We start from the raw sequence: 7,561 nt of genomic DNA, 5'->3' as shown, positions 1-7,561 counted from the left end.
TTGGGCCGACCCACTTGCTATATGGTGGACCCACATACTAAATGGGCCGGCCCTTTAACTGGAAAGTGGGACCCACCTGTGCGGCCCGGCCCACTTGCTATATGGTGGACCCACATACTAAATGGGCCGGCCCTTTAACTGGAAAGTGGGACCCACCTGTGTTTTTGGCCCGGGCCACTATCTTGTTAGGCCGGCCCACTTGCTATATGGTGGACCCCACATACTAAATGGGCTGGCCCATTAACAGGAAAGTGGGACCCACCTGTGCTTTTGGCCCGGCCCACGCGGCTTGGTGGGCGGCCCATTTGATCTAATATGGACCCCACGTACTAAATGGGCCGGCCCGATAGCAGGAAAGTGGGACCCACATGCTAATTGAGCCGGCCCAATAACTTCTTGGGCCGGCCCACACTTGTTTTAAGGTGGACCCTACTTGGTAAATGGGCCGGCCCGATAACAGGAAAGTGGGTCCCACATGTTTTTTGGGCCGGCCCTTTTGCCTGTTGACCGGTCAAACGAGTGCATTCGGCCCGGCCCGCATGCTTAGTGGGTCGGCCCATTAATGTTTTGACCAGTCAACCTTAGAGGTTAGGCCCGGCCCACGTAACTAATGGACCAGCCCGACTATATAGTTGACCGGTCAAACTAAGTCGGCTGGCCCGGCCCACAAACTTAATGGGCCGGCCCGCTTAAGACGTGGCGAGGCCTCGTGTGGGCCTACCATCTACCACGGGGTTTCGGCCGGTTAACGTCGTTAACGCCGGTTAACGGCGTACGTCACGTGTCGGCTTGCATGACGTCGGCGGTCAACGGGCTCCGGAAACATTTCACGCAACGGTCCGATTTTCCGTAGCGGAAGGGCGCCCAAGCGCGACGGACCGAAAAACCGTCGTAGGACTTTGCCTGACGCACTTTAGACAACAGAACCCATATCGTCGGGTTAGGCCCATAGGCGACGAAAAATACCCCTTAGCGGACGATTTTGAGACGTTGTCTTTCAGAACTTTTCTTGTAGTGATTTCTTCCGAAAGGTTGTAGAACATTCTAGCGCCTTCCATAAATGCACTGGATCATTTCCAAACTTGGAAAGTGACTTACTATATATGAATCTTATTCTCCGGACCTTTCCGGAACTCCTCGTGATGTCCTGGATCCCATCCGAGACTCCGAACAAAATTCGAACTCCATTCAATATTCCATATCTACTTAAAACGACATCAAACCGTAAGTGTGTCACCCTACGGTTCGTGAACTATGCAGACATGGTTGAGACTTCTCTTTGACCAATAACCAATAGCGGGATCTGGAGATCCATAATGGCTCCCACATATTGAACGATAACTTAGTGATAGATTGAACCATTTACATACCATACCAATTCCCTTTGTCACGCGATACTCTACTTGTCCGAGGTTCGATCATCGGTATCACGATACCTTGTTCAACCTCGTCACCGACAAGTACTCTTTATTCGTACCGTGGCATATCATCTCTTGTGAACCAGTCACATGCTTGCAAGCTAATCAGACGACATTCCACCGAGAGGGCCCAGAGTATATCTATCCGTCATCGGGATGGACAAATCCCACTCTTGATCCATATGCCTCAACTCACACTTTCCGAATACTTAATCCCATCTTTATAACCAACCATTTACGTAGTGGCGTTTGATGTAATCAAAGTACCCTTCCGGTATAAGTGATTTACATGATCTCATGGTCGAAGGACTAGGTAACTATGTATCGGAAGCTAATAGCAAGTTGAACTTAATGACGTGATCTTATGCTACGCTTATTTGGGTGTGTGTCCATTATATCATTCATCTAATGACATAACCTTGTTATTAATAACATCCAATGTTCATGATCACGAAACTATGATCATCTATTAATCAACAAGCTAGTTGTACAAGAGGCTTACTAGGAACTCCTTGTTGTTTACATAACACACATGTATCAATATTTCGGTTAATACAGTTATAGCATGGTATGCAAACATTTATCATAAACACAAAGATATATTATAATAACCACTTTATTATTGCCTCTTGGGAATATGTCCAACAGTCCTTCGGCGTGCACCGAGCGGCGGGACAGTAGGCCTCCGGAACCCTGCCTCTCGTAAACCTGTACGGGTGAGGGGCAATCAGGTTTTTGGGGAGCGCTTACGCGCGACTACTGGCAACACAACATCGTCCGACGACGAGTTCCCGAACGAGGACTTCTTCCCGGTTTATCGACAACCTCTTCGGCAACCTCAACATGGGCGACAACAACCAGGATGCCGCCAACATCGCCGCCGCCGCTGCTGCCGCCAACGTTGGACGGTATGCGTTTTTGTCCTCCTCGTTTCAGATCTTGCTAGAGTTCCTAGTTATGCTATTTGGAGTAGATGCGATAGTTTTATCCTGTCTAGATGCTATCTGTTCATCTACTCTGTTCATATGCACAATTAGTTCATCTACTATTTCTATAGTCATGATTTGTCAAGTCTTACTTCGAATTAGTTCACATGATAATTTGCTTATATATTCAACACTATCCTCGTATAAATGTTTCCTGCAATCTCTCTCGCATAAATAAATACTATAGTGGGAAAACTCTCTGGTTTCTCACCTCTAAAAGAACCGAATGCCAATGGCTCGCGCATTGGCTAATTTTTATGTGATGGTACGATTATTGTCATGGGAGTGGGGTTAACTCCTCCCCGCGGCTGGAGCTGAACTCGTATTTAGAAAATATTTAAAACTCCAGAATGCAAATGTCGTTTTTTCTTTATGCATGAGCGCCACTTCCTTACACAAAATCTTCGCACGACAACATTGGGATGTCGAGACCCGATGAACAAGCGACACAAAGCCAAGGAAAATGCAAAGAAGCACTTACTCTGAAAGCCCAATGGTGTGGGCCACTGAGGCATGAAGATCCAAGTGCATCCCACCATATAAACTAGATGGACTACATTTAACGGTAACGTGCTCAGAGCTGACGGATAACATCCTCAAGACCTTCAGAAGTCAACAACTTAAAATTCACATTCATGGGTGAATGGGTTAGGAGGGCCAAAGAACCCGAAGAAGGCATTTCATCACGTAGACTCAAAGCCTAATCCATGGTGATTCGCCTCAGAATCAGCGATACATTAGTCTGATGTTCATAAGGACTTCAAATGTCATCCAAGAGCCATAGCCAAGTGAAAGTGCATGTACACCTCATGTCTCTAAGCTAATAACATTATAGAAAGATTCTCTGTGTAAACTTATTTAATATAATTTGTAGAAATTTTGAAAGTGTAAATTGAGTCGTTAATTTGACTCCCTACCAATTTTTTCGTGTGAGATGCCAGTCCAAATAAATTTGGCACATGGGGTGATTTCGCTAATTAGAATTTGCACTAAACTTTCATACTTCTAAGTAACTTAATAACAATACCTTTCCTCATAGTTAATCACATATGAAATGTTACTAATGTCAATTGTATAATTCTTTTTATTGCAATGTACATTAATTATTGCACTTACCTTGTTCTAAATAAATGTATTTTGTAACAAAATTTTGTTATTTTCTAATGTATAGACAATGAGAAAATTGTAGGCATTCTTATTTTATTGAATCTACATTAATGTTTAAATATATTTAATGTTTTGGTATATATATGGTATTTCCTTGCAAATATCTTAATAGGAATATCTCTAGTGTATCGGTATGTATTTATAGAAACTTTTAGATTACATATTTGACCTTAGCTTGATTGTCTACCAATTTTTCTTGGTTGGATGTGACTTAGAAATTAAAGTGTGTTCAATAGCAATCCGACAATGCATGCATTACATATATTTTGAAAACTGAAATTTAATTGTCACCAACTATCATAAAAATATCATGGATCCTCCAAAATTATCGTACACATAATTTGACTTGGTAGGCTCATCAAGATGCCTTTGGTATACAGAGTTGTTCAAGTCAGTTTTTCAAACAAATGCATAATACTAAAAATAAAAATATAGTTGTCACTGCTTTCACTACAGCCAGGAGAGCTTTTGTCGGAGACTAGCGTTACAGCTAAACTCATAATCATAGGTCAATTTGGTTTGCACATATGTCATACAAGGTATGTGGTGCCGAGATGCTCCTACAGAGGAACAAAGCTTGTTTGATACATGTGTAATAGTTCGTTGGAGATAATAGATAATAGTATAGTGATTTATGAGAATACTTTATTTGGAACTTATAGAAAGTGGACCTAGATGGAGAGTTCTGACCTTTTTGTGGGTGATCTTATAACTATTTTTAGTGAAAAAATGTCCGCCTCTGATGAGTGCAAAAGTCAACGTGTTTTGTGACATTTAAATGCCTTAGAAATAGAAAGTTTTTATCATTTTACCGCGCTGATGTGCCCCTATTTTGTTTGTTTCACCAGTATCCCATTGTTAAGGAGGAAAATTTACAAATAAAAAAAACACATCATATATGGGTGCAACAATGATGAGTGATGTGGGTATTACCCTTCGGGTACCCGACGTTAGCCTACCTCCTCTGGCCCAACAAGGGGCCCACGAGGATCTATGTAGCCCAAGATGGACCAATACGTCGGTTGTAGTGATGAAAAGATGAAGGAGATGGATTCTTGATGGACAAGGCAAGAAGACGACGTTTAAGGGAAAGATAGATTAGATCTTGTTGTAATCTAGTCGAATCCGTGCAGGATTCTCGGGACCTGGCCTCCTATATAGTAAAGGCTAGGAGAGGGCTTGCCGGATACCTACCGATACAACCTACACAATCCCGGTTACACCAAACCCTAGAAACCTTGCCTCCCGGCGAGATCACCACCACGCAGTCTATCGGCTGCCCCATTGTAACCATTTTCATTGATAAATCAAGATCAGACAAGCAGGAGTAAGGGTTTTACCTCATCGAAGGCCCCGAACCTAGGTAAATCTTGCCTTCTGTTCGTTTGGTATTCGATATCTCGTGCTGACCTACAAGATTCCGTTAACCCTAAGACCCTCAAGGTGGGCATTGCCGAGGAGCCCCCTCGTTAATTGACGCCGTCTGTGGGGAACCTGCTTGTTCAAGGCACATCATTGGCTATTCCGACCGTGTCGGCTACATCCTCGCCGGCATTGTCATTATCGGCTTCGTCATCACCGATCTTGGAGGATCCGATCGGCAAGACCTACAACAAAACTATAACATCGGCAAGTGGAAGCTACCACACTACATATTAGCAGGATTTAGTATATATATACAAAACTGGCGTACATAATCGACATACATAAGCAAAATTGAGCAGGATTCTATAGTGCTACTGGTACCAACAAAGCTACAACTGTTGTACGACCACAAAATTTCAATCACCGATTCCTCAACCTAGATCTGCAACTTGCTCTAAAATCCTAGCTAGCTAGGGTATGGAAAACTCATGGCTTTTAGAGAAGAAGCGGAAGAGCGCATGCCGCCATTCTCCAGCAGCTACCAAGGTGGATGACACCGGTTACCTACCAAAAGGTTGTTGGTGCGTGTATTTCGGCGGTGGTTCAAATCGGCCGGAGGTGACGAGATATCTCCGGCCGACTTTCCGAGGACACACTCAAGCTTGCGCCATCTCTGAGGTCGCACGAGCAGGCCCAACTTTTCTTCTTTTGGGAAGCGTGGAACTTGGCTTGCTGGAAAACGGCAAAACCAACCACCCCTCCGCACGTAAGCAAAAATATTCTTTAAGAAGCGTGCGAGCCAAAGGTTTGAAACGGGCTATGCACAAAATTTAGCCCGCAAATTTGAAATAATGCTTGTGCACTACACCATCTATTCCCAAAGACACAACACCTAGTTCTGTCTTTCGGCACCGATCCTCCTTTGTTTCCAAAGTCGCGCAGCATTGCCCGGAAACTTCTTTTTTTGTTTTTGTTGCCCCGCATTGTTGAACAGTAAAGCTTTGCCCGACAGCTAAAGGCGTAGACGATGCCGTTCGATCTGCGAATCTTTTATTGTTGTTGGAACGTTGTTTTCGCGCCGGTGCGAGACTGCGCGACAGTTGTGTGCACGTAGATCGCCTGCGTATGCTACCGCGTCAACCACGTCGTCCATGTGCTGTGTATCTTTGCCTGATCGTGCTCGCTCTAGCTCGCATGCAGCTCCGGCCGGCGAAATTGACCGCGTTGATGGCCTATGCAGCACATGACAAATGTCTCAGTGTCCAGAGAATAAACCATGGAACACGCCACACGGCGGGCGAGATTTATAATAAAACCCCGGAACGGGCTCATCAGCAACGTGGTGAGTGACCAGCAGCTAGCACTAGGGTCACGCCTCACGGGCCGGGGGAGGGAGACGGCGATTTTCGCAAGGTAGTGCGGCCGTGAGGAGGGAGCCGGCATCGAAATGATTAGGGGAATCTCGTCCTTGCCCCGATCAGCGTCGTCATGGATTAAAGAAGGAAACCAGCTTTCTGTCCTGTCACGGCGAATCTCGTGGCGATATATGGAGCTCTACTGTTCTCGATCAGGCTCTACGGGAAAGAAGTCCACATGGTTTGAGGTTTGGGACGTTTAAGGGCATGAGCAATATTTTTATAAGGGATTCACCGCCCAGGGGAGTGGCTCTCTCTCGAAACAGCCACCGTTGAGAGTCGTGAGTGAGCTTCGCTGCACGGCCCGACCCCGGACCAGATCCGCCGGCGCAGCTGGTTGGAGACGAGATGGGGGAGGAGCTCGGTGCTCTCTTGTATATAGTAGTGTTAGGTGTTTCTCCGCTGGGAGGTTTGGCGCGATGCCATGTCTTGGCGTGATGCCGATGGGTGGTGTGCCGCTGGCGTGGACGAGCAGCGTCCGGCGGCTACAGTTGATGATGCTCCCGGTGGCAGCAGCGAGGCGCTGTTTACTACTGGGAGGGTCAACGACGGCGCTACCCCCAATAAGCTCGATGTATGTCGGAGCTCTTCCTCCTCCTCTGTTTGCTCCATCTCGCCGCCATGGGGGCGGAAGGTGGGTAGCGGATTTGGAGGCTGGAGCTTGGGGAATGGTTCGTGAAGCTCTTAAGCGGAGTTCATCCACGAAGGACAAAGTCGCCGACGTGATTCTTGGCCAACAGAGGCCACTCCGCGATGTGGTGTTCGGCTGGCACCACATAATCTTCTTCCTCCAGGCTGTTGTGCCGATGCGGAGGATCTTCGGTCTCAGTGCGGCGCTCCACGCTGACGGCGATCCAAGTGGCGTAGTCCCCGGTGTCGACGACGGCGGCCGTGCTTCCAGACCATGGCAGAGCTGCGGTGGAGAAGAAGCACCCGATTGCGTTTTCTGTTTTCTTGTGGAGGTGTTTCTTGTAAAATCTAGGGACTGCTTTCTTGTTGCTATATTTGTCAGGGTCCTCTTTGTAAACTGTCCCACCGTTTAATACAACTTCCGGGGCCTTCGGGCCTCTTCCCCGTTCAAAAAAAAAAAGGGCATGAGCAATGGAGGCAGCTGTCCAACTAGGCTTGGATAAAACTTTTGACATATACATGCCAATGTTATGGTCCCATTAATATGTCTTTCTCTCAAAAGCTGATTTGGTTTTTCTCT

The sequence above is a fragment of the Lolium rigidum genome, chromosome 3 (genome assembly GCF_022539505.1).
Source record: "Lolium rigidum isolate FL_2022 chromosome 3, APGP_CSIRO_Lrig_0.1, whole genome shotgun sequence".
In the NCBI taxonomy this organism is placed as follows: Eukaryota; Viridiplantae; Streptophyta; class Magnoliopsida; order Poales; family Poaceae; genus Lolium; species Lolium rigidum.
This window is presented reverse-complemented; position numbering follows the sequence as displayed.